At 44.2% G+C, this 13,546-nt stretch overlaps 1 protein-coding gene across 2 annotated transcripts in view; it reads left to right on the top strand.

The window, feature by feature from the left end:
• Window positions 1–4,872: 4,872 nt before the first annotated feature.
• Window positions 4,873–13,546, top strand: part of ABHD18 (abhydrolase domain containing 18) — a 176,740-nt gene continuing 168,066 nt past the window's right edge. Inside the window, exon 1 of one of the 2 annotated variants that reach the window (XM_078676794.1) lies at window positions 4,873–5,012. The gene's annotated coding sequence lies outside the window, so the exon portion shown is untranslated. Of the gene's footprint in view, window positions 5,013–5,638; window positions 5,757–13,546 lie in introns of those variants that run through there. The other variant, XM_078676795.1, reaches the window with a different exon arrangement.

Here is a 13,546-nt window from a genome sequence, read left to right as displayed (position 1 = left end):
TCAAATATCTTAAGAATGATCATCCAGCTACACCCGTTTTGTATCTTATTCCGAAGATACACAAGAGTGTTGATAGGCCGCCCGGCAGACCTATCATCTCTGCACTTAATGGACTGTTGGAGAACACCACAGTATACATTGACTCGTTCTTACAAGAACATGTATCTAATTTGCCATCTTTTATTCAAGATTCGGGTGATTTTCTGAGGAAAATCAACAATGTATCATGGAACACTGATTACTGGCTGATCACTTTGGATGTTTCATCCTTGTACACTAGTATTCAACATCAAGATGGCATCAGGGCAGTCCAATACTATCTGGGCTTCAGACCATTACATATGTCAGAGCACAATAAAATGCTATCCGCCATGATTACCTACTGCCTACATAATAACTATTTTATGTTCAATCATCAGAATTTTCAACAGATTAGGGGTGTTGCTATGGGGGCCTGCTTTTCTCCCAGTTATGCCTGTCTCCATATGGGCTACTGGGAGAGGCAGGTCCTCCATGGTGAGCACAGTGAGATCTGTAAAGAACATATAGTGCATTGGTATAGATATATCGATGATATATTCTTAATTTGGCAAGGTTCCTATGAACAAGCAGCAGCATTTGTTGATGTCCTCAACTCCAATGACTACAATTTGTCTTTCACTTCCAGTATTAGCCAGCAGAAAGCATTCTTTTTGGATGTTGAAATTATGATCATTGATGGCAAACTGCAAAATCGGCTCTTTAGGAAACCTACAGCTGGCAACACTGTGCTGCACGCCACCAGTTACCATCCGGCGCATCTGATACGCAGCATCCCCTACGGGGAGATGTTGCGTATCAGGCGAATTTGCAGTACAGAGGCACTGTGTCAGAAGGCACAGGAGGACAGCAAGATTAGGTTCCTAGCAAGAGGGTACAAGGAGTCTGACATCACGAATGCCATAAGAAAGGCTAACGCATTTTCTAGGCAGGAGGACCTTGTACACAAAAAGAGTCAAAAGGTCAGTGCAGCAGATGGTCAGCAACTAACCAGGTTAATCTGGACGTACAATAAACAACATGGGGCACTCCGTAAGATAATCAACAAACATTGGTGCCTTGTACGTAATGATCCTATCATTGGTCATCTGTTGACATCCAAGCCAGCCATCACCTTCCGTAAAGCACGCTCGTTGAGCGATGCATTGGTTAAATCCAGTCCGGAGATGGCTATTGTGAAAACTGGTTACAAGGCAGTAAAGGATTCAGGAGATGTGCTAGTTGCAAGGCTTGCAAACAGGAAGTCAATAAAAGCAGCTTTACCACCCCATTTTCCGATGTCCCTTGCACTATCTTGAAACAGCTTACTTGTAAGACCGAGTACGCAGTTTATGTGCTGGAGTGTCCATGTGGCCTGCAATATGTGGGTAGCACCAAGTTGCAGGTCCACAAACGACTACTCCAGCACATTAGGGCCATCAATACCACCGATGCATCGTACCCGGTCGCACGGCACTTCAAGGAAAAACACGAGAACACAAGTGAGCTATTACGATATTTCGTAATAGATGCTGTGTATCCCCAAAAAAGAGGAGGTGACAGGGAGGCTACTTTAAGAGCCTTGGAAACCAGGTATATCCTGGAATTAGACAGTAAGACTCCTACTCGCCTCAACGCTACAGAGGATTTCCAAACTTGCCTGTAGGTGATGCGTAGTCATAGTCTTTAATTGCCATCAACTGTCTTTATTCCATACATTGGACTTACACCAGACCAAGGCCACATGGTAGTGTTTCAGTACAGGTCTTTCAGGTCCTTAAATCATTATCCGCATTAAATTGGCAACGGTTGCTTAAGGCCGCCGCTCCTGGCATCTCTGTGTTGATCACACATGTACATTTTCAGTTATATTCACAGTTTTTTTCACCGGCTGCACTTTTGTTGCACACCATTGATTTGACACATAGGACTACCATGTAATGAATTATGCCTACAGCTACTACCTTAGGCTTAACAGGGTAATCTTTGGCCATCAGCCACGACATTATACTTATCAAGGGCCAATTGATTTCACATTTTGCTTTTGTAATTTGGTTAAACTTGAATGTGCAATAATGTATTTTACAGCTATTATGTCGCTATGTTGGGAATATGTAATTTGAAAATCTGGCACATGAGATGGGTAGAGTTATTCAACTCGCATTTATATTTATTTATTTTTATCCCTATGTGCAAGTCTCGCGTATATAACAGTGTCTATTTTGAGCGTCTTGAATTCAAATATGCAATTTGTGATGTGCAAGCAATACGGTGTATTGAGTTTACAACTCTTTCTATAAATCAAACACTTGTTAAATAGAGCAGTAAGGGAACGGCATTGGCTAGTATCCCCTTCTCTTGTAAATGACAATGTCTTTTATTTATGTTTAAAAAATAAAAATAAAAGACATTGTCATTTGCAATGTCAATAGCTCAAACTCGCGTAAATGTGAAACCTATTGCATTGCAAATGCTTGTATGCCTGTGGCTGTCTGTTTGTTGGTTCTAAAAATAGGGGAACCCTATCTTCAGCCTGACGGGCCTACACAGTCGTAGTGTCGTGGGAACGCAAGAAGCAACTACAATTGGCAGCCCAGTCCCTAAGGCTGGCACGCTCTTCTGGCTTGATCACTCCAACTTCCCGCAGCACAAGTTACTGTCAGACGCTGAATACGTAGGGCCATCTTCCTTTCTCGCCTACTCTCTTTTCTTGCTAAGCTGCATTTATGTTTTTTTGTATCCTTTACAACCACCCCGGCCTCTTCCTGCTTTCCATCCCCTCCGTGGAATCGGTTCTCACATGCGAAACAAGCACAACAGTCCCGGGGGCTGTTTCCAGCACGCCTCGGAAGCAGAAGGTGCAGCGCTCAGCTGGAGAGCGCTTAGATGCTTCTTGAGATGCAGGATCGTCCCTGGCGCGACCTCGGGGGGATCTCGTGCTTGTGAGGCAAAATGGCGGCTGCAGGGCGACTTTGTTAACCGGATCCTGTGGTGCCAGCGGAGGTTGCCACCTGAAGACCTTGGCCTCCCATTTTACACCAGCATTAGAGGTGAGCCGGGCCCCACCGCAACTAACGGGGCGCCCTTGCTGCTCTCCTCAGAGATGCGCTCCAGTCTGCTCTGCCCCGGGGCTTGCCTGACCACAAAATGGTGGCGCCTTAGGGACACCGGTGCCAATGACTCCCCGGACAGACTTTCAAGCTTGCGATCGCCTGCTGCCAAAGCATAGCCTGAAGAGCTCTCCTCCTGTGCCCTCCTCCTGTGCCCATCCAGCGTCAGCGTTGCTTAGGCTCCTCCATTTGGCCCCAGATGATGTGGGGCGGCTTTGTGGTGTGTTCTCCCCTCCTTCCGGGACTGCCTCTCGTTCTGCGAACAGGTGTCTTGGCGCCTGTGGTCTTTCTTCCCTGACCCCTGGTCTCCGATTCGAACTCCTCTGCCCCAGCTCCTCATGGACGATGAGGCTGTGACTTTGCTGCGGACTGCCTTTCTCCCCCCGGACTTGCTGGCTATGGCAGCCCTCTTCCTGGACTTTCGGACCTGGACCTCTGTGTTCCCCGCCATTTTCTTTTTATGACTCGCTTCTTCTTCTACCTTTTTCCTCCACCATTTTAGCGATCTCTGACCTCCCCCCTCTGTCCTAGCAACCTTTCTATTGTCTCTCCTGCTGCCTCTGACACACTCCTTGCTGTCTTACTCGTTACTATCTGCTTCCCTCTCTGGTTTCTCTCACTTTCCTGCCCTTCTCTGTCCCTCCCTTGGTGCTGTGACTGAATCCCCCCTCCGACCCCACTTAATGGTACTCTGCTTTTCTGTATATAGAGATAACTCTAATCACTAGTATATGTAGTAGACCTTTTACTCTCTATCACTCCTATGTGACTCTTCGAGTATATCCAGTCGTAGCCCTTCCCTATGTATATAGAGAACTCTAAGCACCAGTCTCTTCTTTCTGTGACTTTACATCTTGTACATTTGCAAATTTTTTCTTTTTTATCTTTTATGTAACGCATGTAATCCTTAGTCCTTATGTTTTGAAACTGGTTCTTATGTAAAGCGCTCTGACACCTTCGGGTAAAGTTTGCGCTATATAAAATCGCATTAAATAAATAAATAAAATAAAAATCAAGAATGGGCGATAACATTATCACCGCTTTAGCGGGCTGGAAAGTGCTGCTAAAGCGGCGATAAGGGGCTTGATAATATGCCCTAGAGAACTGTCATAGAAACCCAGGTTCTGGTGAGAAGGACATCAAACCTGGGCTTCTATTGGAATTTTCTGGGGCATATTATCTTCGCTTTAGCTGCAGTTTCCGGCCGCTAAATCGGCGATAATGTTACGCCCGTTCTTTATAATATGGCCCTTATTCCCTCCAGCTCAATATGAGAAACAGTGCTGGGTACCCCACCCTCATTATTAGACCCTCACTCTTTGAGGCAGGGAAGGCACTGCCGGTGTCCGTATGTTAAATCTACCCACCGAACACATGTAGGGAGTGTGCTGAGCTGCTTTACTCTTTTGTTCAGCAGTGGGAACACCCCCCTCCTCCTCCCCAAGTCCATTTGTTCTACGCCATTACAAAAGGAGCTGTATAAATACACCCTCCAGTACCGGCCGGACGGACAGACGCTGCCCAGATATAAAGGCTGGAGGGGCGCGTGCAGGCTTGCACGCACACAGCAAACGTCACCGGACCTCGTGCTGCTGGCGGGTATTTTCCGGAGCATCCAAGAGGTCGCTTCCCGTGTAACGGCAAAGGGCGGTCTTTTTTTTGGGACAGCCTTTTTAGGGCCGGCCTTTTTCCTGCAAACCAATCACATTGGTTCGGTGGGAGGTACAGCGCCAAAGGCTCCACTTGTACCGCCCCTTACCTTGTCACTCAGTTTGAAACCAGGTTTTTCGATGACCTCCCCTTGACATCAGATACTGAAGTTGGTTGGATTCGATATAGATGAGAGGTAGAGGTAGTCCGATGTACGAGCGCTTCGGTTAGGAGGTAAGACTCAGGCTTGGGAGCTTTCTGCAATACTCGGGACATTTCTCTTGTGTCGTGTTGGGGTTAAAGGGCACCTTCATGTGATAAAAAATAAAAAAAATAGCCTGCACAACATATGAAGTCACCTTGTGACAGACTGCAGTATTTGATTTGGAGCACTATTGATAGTGTTTCCACACACCCTTCCCCCTCACATGATGAGTTCCAGAGAGTACAGTCAGCACGCTGATCCCATTGAGTCTGACATAGTATGTCCTAGAGAACAGCCTGGTAGCTGAGTAGGCAGGTATGATTTTTCATTTCCAGGTTTTGTAAGGGTATTAATTCACAAGGAATTTTTACGTCAAAACTAGGGCTCGGTTGTTACTTAAGCGACCCACGATGAACAAAGATTGAAAAGCAGAGCCCGACCTTCAACATATACATTTTAAAAAGAAATACAAAATCTGCAGCATAGAAATTGGCGAAAAGTGACATTAAATCTGTTTTAGGTTACTTAATTGGCACAAAGAGTCTCCGTTTTAAATATATGAGAGGGTTAAGACACCGGTTGCAGAGATATTTGTGCGTTGAGCAATTTCGAGGGTCTTATAGTAGTAGTAGTAAAATAACTAGTGGTTAACACAGTTGTGGGAGAGTTCAGTGTTTTGTCCAGCCACAGTTTAGACTCGCTGAGGATTAATGTGCCTGTCACAAAGCACATTGCTGAATATGCAGATCACCGATTTGTATTTATGTATATAGGTAAGTAGGCTAATGCTTATGACACTGAGATCATGTTGTTATTTCCAATTCATAAGATGCAATCCTTTTAATATAGCACAGTCATTTTTCCAGAGTTGCATGCAAACTGTAAGACATGGGTTAAGATCCATATTAGTTTTTCTCAATCTGTTATTCTAAGCTTGCAAAGAAGGGTTAATTTGAGAAGTAATAAAGTCTCTTTAATACAGACTACCACAGTCATTACATTATGTTTTATATCCTGACTTGGTTTTCCTCCCAAACCATGCATTCCAACTTAAAGGCCCATATATATGAACGCATTTTCCCATAGACAGAATGGGTAAAACCCTTTGATACATATGTCCGATAATGTCTACAAATATGGACAATATGTGATGATGCCACAATATGTGATGATGCCTACACTTATGAGCGTCGTTGTGTTTTGTAACATTTCCTGACCTGATTTCCACTTTAGTAGGATTTATTGTACCTTTGTGTGTGATGGAAAGTGCTCTGACGCCCTACATTGGGATGTGTAGCCCTGTAAAAGGATTAAATACAAAATAATAGGTGCCATTTCTACCATTACTTGTGTAATTACTCATACAGATACATTTAGCATTCTTACAGTGCACGCACATCTGTAACATAAGGAGGAGAACAAAGTAAAAAATCTGCATCCAAATCATAGTGTCTCCAAAGTACTTTGTGATAAGCTGTGTGCCTTTGTTTCCTTTCATTGCATTGGCATCTAGGTAATAGGTTCCACATAGGTCCCAAACAGGGTGATACTTAAATAAAAGAGCTGCTGGCACAAATCAGGCCTTTGTTTTGGGCCTGGCTTGAAGTGAAAATAAGAAAGCCCCCTCCTTGCTTCATGCAGGTTGATGTTCAAAACGGGATGCTGACAATATGCGGGCCCTGATAAATTATGCCACAGTGTTGAAAAATGACTCCAGGTAAAATTCAGCATGCTTCCCTGAGTTGGCGGGATCTCAGTTCCGGCCCAGAAATGCCTGCTGGAATCGGGATCCTGCAGTATCTCCCTACTTTTCAGCACTGGTTGTAGAGAATAGGTTGATGTAGCGAGAGAAACTACAAGAAGCCTCCAACAACTACAAGCTGGATCAGAACTTAAGATGGTGGATATCCTTGGTGGCAACCTTAGCTCTATATTACTAAGGTCATTAATAACTGAAATACCTGGGCAACACTTGTAGGCACTATGTTTACTGCCAATCATCCCATGTCGCAAAGTTGAGGCACTGTGCTTTGAGGCTAATTTATGCAGAGTTCATGAGACTAACTATAGTTTGGCGAATCAAATCATCCATTGACCATCCCCGCCAAGAGCCACACAACTCTGATCACGTAGTTTGATAATTTTCACTGTATTGCCACAAGCAGCTGAGATTACCATTCTATTAGGTTGAGTAGTGTGTTCAATCTGTATACTTGCTCCAGTGATTTATTCATATCTATTCCTCAATAAGTGACTAGGGGGCTCTGCGTAGGCCGTCCAAGAGTCCATGTTTTGTGGTTCATGCTGGGTGAGGCTCTGATTGGCCAGCAGTCTGTTTACTCGCATGTACTGCAATGCTTGCCTGGGACTTCAGAATATGGAGTCATGTGGGGTAAGGGCTGTCTCCACCACATGAAGGTCAGCACACCTGGCCTGAGAGAGGCTCCCAACGGAAACCGTCCAAGCAAATGCAGTACACACTAAAAGTAAGATTAAAAAAAAAAATTAAACACATGTTGACTGATTCTCTGTCCATTATTTGAGTTTGTTAACAGTGCAGAGGGGAATAGGCTGTTCACAGTGGGAACCTGTGAGTATTTATGCTGTCCATTTTAGTCTCTTTCAGCTAACGATTGCGTCTTTCCTCTATTTTCCCTTTCACCTGCTCGTCTTCATTTTTTCATTCCATTTGTTTTCTTTCTTCTGTTCCTTTTTTTGCCCTCCCATTTCTTGTCTGTTGCAGCTCCGTACCACTCTTCTGATCCTCTCTGCCAGCTCTCTGTCTCTTTCCCCTGTGTGAGTTGCACGCCTGGCGTTTCTACCCATTACTCATTTCCATGATCTTTCTCCCCTTATCGTTTCTAATTACTCCTCTGTAGCCAGAGTCAAGCAAAGAGCCTGGCTTGTCTCTAAGAGCCAGTGCATGAGCTGATCCAAGAAAATGTTTAGCATGTAAATCATGCAGTGATCATCATATAAAAATACGATTATGTTTCTTCAAACATTTAAAAAAGAGTATATCTTCAACATGCTTACGTTTTTCCCCTTGCTATATGAAAGTATATAGCTACGCTGCAAAACACTTATTAAACTCCTAACCGCTACAATTAACAAGCTGAAGTTAAAAGTGTTCTTTGGCCGGTCTTCTAAAAACTCATATCATTGTTCTAAGAGAGAGCCACCATTGGCGATGATACAGGATATCACTTTTCTTAAAGTTCTTGCTCTTTTGAACGTAAGGATGTCCAGATACACTAAATCTGTTTCTAGGTCGTCGTGGGCCCAAAAGAGTTTGGTATATACTGAGTGTTGGTGGAAGTGTAAAACCTTTATAAATAAAACACGTAATATTCAATTTGACACATGCTTGTAAAGGCAGCAATTATAGAGACCATTGTAGCATTGTACTGTAGTCTCATTTCCATTTTAGTTTTTAGGTCTCGCCTAGAGTTGCAGCGCATTTGCTGCTCGCTTGCGAGATCTATTGGCGTCAGTTTTCTGTCCGGTTTGTTTGGGAGTGGGGTGGAAGCTCCAACCCTACTTTTGATTGGTGCACGTCATAAACGCTCGCTTTTCATTGCAAGTGAGGCTTGTTGGTTCCCTCCCTTGCCCGGACTAGATATTGTCCTCCCAGCCCTAACACGTATCTTTCTCATGGACATGAGTGGAAGTTCTGTGTGCCCGTAAAATAACCTGTCTCTAAATGCCCACTACCCTGATAACCCACTTTTAGCGCTTGATTGGTATAGCAAACATGCAGGCCAGTGCTTAATGCATTATAGTTACTTGCAACTCCCACCCCCAAACCTACCAAGAGCAGTTCAAAGTATTGATGAAGTATTATGTGTGAATGATGCAAAATTAATTATCCTTCTGGGAGGCTTTTACTTTTGATAGCTTGGAGTAGTTTTGAGTGTACATTTTTATGGCCATTTTGCTAGCCCAGCACCCATGTCTTTAAAAGATGTAGGACGGTCATTGTCGCTGCCCTATATATCAATCCCTGGCCACTAAGAACAAGTATTTGCAATGGAATAGGTCTCGCTTTTGCGTTATGAGCTGTTGCTTACGAGAAGCAAGCCTGACAATAACTGCGCCTCTTTTACTGCCAGCCTTGCTTCTCGTAACCAAGGACTATCTGTAAAAAATTCCGTGTTTACGCACTGCTCGCAGGTTTTCAAAACACATAAATAAAAGTCATAGTCATTTACAAGGCCAATAGCTCAAACTCTTGCAAATGCGAGATTTGCATTGCAAATGCTTGTTTTAGTTGCTCCAACGATTAGCCAAGCCTTAAATGTAGAATGGCTATTAGCTGTGTTTTCTCCAACCCAAATAGCATAACATTGGAGACTAAGTTAAATATGAAGGTATCTGGGCGGGTTTAGTAGTTTGATGTGTCTTAGAGGATGTAGCTGGATAGATGCATTTTTTGGAGGAGTTAGCTGGATAGATGCATTTTTTGGAGGAGTTGGCATACATCCCTCTTTAGAGAGAGTTTTGTGTTCAGTGTAAATCCAAGAAATTTGGTATGTGTCACCAGAGTGGGCAGGTATAGGGAAACCTGCATATTAGTGTACAGAACTCTTTAGTTATGATGTCATCACACCCATTAGTTCATTGGGGAAATTCTACAACAAAGGAGATATGTGCACACCCTAAGCCTTGTATGAAAGGATAAGAGGTGAATACCATTATGTTTCAATTGATCACTTCTGAAATCTGCCTGAAAGAAAGATTATAGCCAACATTTTATGTCTCCTGTACAACAGCAACTATGCTACTCAGAGATCCAAAAATACAGTCAATCAAGCGTCTCGTAAAATGTAGTGTGGTTTGTCTGCAACTTGCAGAGTCAGGTTCTTAGTGCTGCGCTGTTGTCAAAAGCCTACCTTTTTATGTGTGAAGAATTTGTAGCTTTGGTGTGTTTTTGGAGTTATGATGCATTAACATTATATTTTCCCAACAGTTGAAATTTCACAAGTATCTAAAATTTGACTCATCAGAGTTGTCCATATTTAGATTTTTGACCGTGGGGAGTCTTGACTATTTTGAGGCTGCAGGTTGAAAGGACCATTGTTTCAGTGATGCTTTGGTAAGATGGATAATGTGAGATGCAAATGCATTCAGCATTTCCTTTCAGAATATTGCCAGTATTGCATCATCATTGGTTAGAAGATGGCTTAACAATATTCATGACGATCGTTAGACCTAGTGGTTTCGGGCTAGCTGGGACGCATTGAAGCCAGTCAGAATTCACAGTTCCTAATAGGATAAGTATGATGCACTTGTCTGATAACCTGAGCTCACCCTCTGGTAGCTTGGCACCAAGCAGTCAGGCATATCCTAGGGCTCGAGTGTAAAGCATTGGCACAACACCACCCCCGCAATATACTGCATATGCCACAAAAAGACTCTACATGTATAAAACACTTGACTTAGTATTTTACATACACGCTCTCACACACACACACACACACACTCTGAAATCAAAACGAAACACAAATTGTATGTACACTTTGCTGTTATATGCAATTGTCGGACTTTCCCCTTAGCAGAAAGGTCTTTGACTACGCCATGTGACCCAGCCCCTCAGTCATTAAACTCCACCAGCCAACTATACACGTTGTCCCTGCTGGCGTCCCATTGACTAGAAAGTTGGAACCACCTAACACATAAAGAAACTGTTGCTTAGTTTTGTGCATCCGGATTAGACCTCCAGACGGCAGCTGCATGAGTGTGGGATCGCTATCCTCCCTCCCCGTGGACAACAGGGATGGGACAAAGGAAGCTGGTGCGTTTCCAAGTCTGGAGAAATGTTTTCCCCTCAAGTGGAGGTGTGACCTGCCGTAGATCCAGTCGGTCAGCTGCAGGTGCCCGCACGGCAAGTTCAAAAGGCCACCTTTGAAATGCACATGCCCTCTGTAAATTTTGTACTAACTGCCATCCAACCCCTAGAGGTATGATCACTATCTTTAGTGGGGCCAAGACCCTGCCCCTTGGAATGCAGATGCCAATTCCACCACCATGTAACCAAATCCAGAAGGCCACTCAGAGTCACAGGTCCACAGTATCCCATAAGCCCCTAGTTTATGGCCTTCTATCAGGAATGCACAGATGTAGCTGTCCCGATAGCACTTAAATGTGAATTAGGAGACAGGCTGACTCTGGGGGTGATATAGGTCACCAATTAAAGTAGGTTATAATAACCCATCATCAGTCGTGAAATCCCAGCCAGAAATTCACCCACTTCATTCACTTCCACGAAGGCCACTACCTACTATTAAAGAAAAGGAACATCTCCCTCCAGACTCGTAGAATCGGAAGGCAAACTACCTGTTCCTCAATTTTCATGTAGAGTATTTTCTGCAGTCTTCTGAGCAAACAGCGATGTCTGCCCCAGTCTGCCCAACTATTTTTACACTGCCAACACACTTTCAATTCACGTTTTTTCAAAGGAGAAACAGGAAGCAGAACTAAAAACACAATTTGAGTGCCTCAGAAGTTTATCTTGCTATTTACGTGATGGCATGAGTACCACTACCTTTTTCCGTGTGGCCTCTGCACATTTGGCCTATCATATTAATGTTGACTCATAAAGTGATCAAAGGTTAGTCCTCACCGTCCTGCACCTCAAGTAGACCACAAACCACTCTTTCTAACAATGGTCTTAAGTCCTCTGCAGATACCTCTGTTGGGGCCATCAGGACTCCTTTGCGCTCCCTTGAAGGTATGGTCCAGTGACCTCACTATAGAATCCAACTGCACCACACTTTTAACAATACATTTTCTGAATTCTTCCGTTTCCACTATAGACGAGGTACCACTTGTGTTGCCCTTCTCCATTGCTCAGAGGGGCACATAGGTTTTTCCCAGTGTTTTGCAAAACCCATCAATCAGCCAGTGAGGCTTAATAACTTGTTTTGTATTGCGGCCTCCATCATTTCAGTATCTCCTGTCATACCAATGAATTCACTGTGAAGTGGACTGGTGGACTTCTTGAAGGTCCTGTTGCCACCTATGCTGGTTCAGTGCTCGTATGGCTAACCTCCTTTCTTGATGACAGAAGCCAGGAAATATGGGCGGCCCCTTTTGCTTCCCCCATGCCCAGCCTGAAAGTGGGAGTCCCTCAGGGCTCCATCCTCAACCCTACTCTTTTTAGCCTGTACATGTTGCCCCTTGCATTTGACGGAAGCCTGGGGGCCAAAATAATTTCATATAAAGATGCCATGCATCTGAACTTCACCTGCAACAAGGGAGTGGAATTCGATGGGGATAGGATTAGATCATGCCTCACCAAGGTGTTTAACTGGCTCAATGCAAACCAACTCAAATGTAATTCAGAAAAATAGGAAATTGTCTTTTTTGGTTCTCCTTTTGTGGTCGATTGGACACAATGGTGGCCTGAAGAGATGTCTCTGCCCCTCTCAGCCCAGTCTACGGTAAAAAATCTTGGCATCCACATTGATAGCGTGCTCTCTATGAGACCCTAAGTCCAGTCCTTAGTTGGCATTTGTTTTGGCATTTTGCGCATGCTAAGAAATGTCCTTCCTCTTCTTTCACTCAGCACCAGGAAAACAGTGGTCCAGGCTCTGGTGACTTCCTGACTGGACTACGCAAAATTTTGTACCTGGGCTTTCCAGGCTATCTCCTCCAGCACCTTCAAGTGGTTCAGAATGCAGCGGCCAGATTGGTCCTTAGGCTGAAACCCAGGGCTCACCTGGCCCCCATTCTTGAAGTACTGGCTCCCAAAGAATAAAAGGGTCAAGTTTAAGCCCCTGGTTATGTTCTTCAAAGGCCTCCACGGTAAGGGTGCTGGCTATCTCAGAGCAAGAGTCAGTCACTACATGCCTGCCAGATCTCTGAGGTCCTCCTCCTTGGGCTTGGCTTGCATCCCCAGACTACACCTGGCCCGAATGGGGGGGGGCAGATCTTTTTTGGTTTTTGGGAGCTCCAGCGTGGAACCAATTACCGGCTGCTCTCACATCCACAGCTGACCTGACAGTTTTTAAGAAACCTCTTAAAACCTGGCGTTTCCAGGGCAAGGCGTGCTAGTTTATTCCTGTTAGCGTGAGTCGATCAGCGCCGGGACACTCTTGTAGAGTAGCTGTGCGCTCTACAAATGCATTTCATTCATTCATATGAACAATGTTTCTTCCCCTTCCTGTACCTCAATGGAGGGAAGGCTCTATGCTTGAAAAACTCTCTATCCTCGCATTGTATCTGGCCAAGATACAATGCCATCTGCTATCTCAGTACCTTTATGTACGAGATTTGAAGGGGTAGCTGACACTTGTAGGGTTTCTTTGGGTTGGCTATATCAGAACCGCTCAATAGTCTAAGGATGATTCTTAAGAAAACTGATTGAACAGCCTTGTCTTTAGTTTCCTGCTGAGCATGAAAAGGTCTGGAATAGCTTGCATTGAGAAATATTCATGTGTCTTTGGCTACGCACTAGTTATAAGAACATGGGTTCCCTTCCATCATTCCCTTCCCGATTTTGTTTTGAGGAATTTAATTTTAAGTAATACATGGTTTCTCACCTGAAGAGAGTGCTTGGGAA

This window comes from Lissotriton helveticus, chromosome 2_1, assembly GCF_964261635.1.
Source record: "Lissotriton helveticus chromosome 2_1, aLisHel1.1, whole genome shotgun sequence".
NCBI classification, from domain to species: Eukaryota; Metazoa; Chordata; class Amphibia; order Caudata; family Salamandridae; genus Lissotriton; species Lissotriton helveticus.
The sequence above is the reverse complement of the archived record's forward strand: the minus strand, read 5'-3'. Positions and strand labels throughout refer to the sequence as shown.